The following is a 333-nucleotide window of genomic DNA, read 5'->3' as shown; positions in this document are numbered from 1 at the left end:
TGACCTTCAGCTCCCCTCACTCTTCTAAGGATCTAACCTTACTGCCGAATCACTCAGTGCTGCCCAAGGTCCCGGAATACAAGCCCTCAATAAGTCCCCCGACCAAGAAAACCCTCCAGGGAGGGCCCTGTTTCCAATCCCTATTCAAGGACACTCGAAGGCGCCTCTTCCATAAATCCGGAGCCCCAAGTCGTCCCCTCAGGTCCCTCTCTGACGAAGAGCCACAGCGCCCACTCGAAGACGGTGGCCATCATTTACAACTCTGCCCACCCTTCTGAGGATTCTGCCCCAACGCCGTCCTGCCGGAGGCCCTCTTTCAAAAAAGCTGAAGAA

The sequence above is a fragment of the Otolemur garnettii genome, unplaced genomic scaffold (genome assembly GCF_000181295.1).
Source record: "Otolemur garnettii isolate 467f Iridium unplaced genomic scaffold, OtoGar3 scaffold00127, whole genome shotgun sequence".
Classification (NCBI taxonomy): Eukaryota; Metazoa; Chordata; class Mammalia; order Primates; family Galagidae; genus Otolemur; species Otolemur garnettii.
This window is presented reverse-complemented; position numbering follows the sequence as displayed.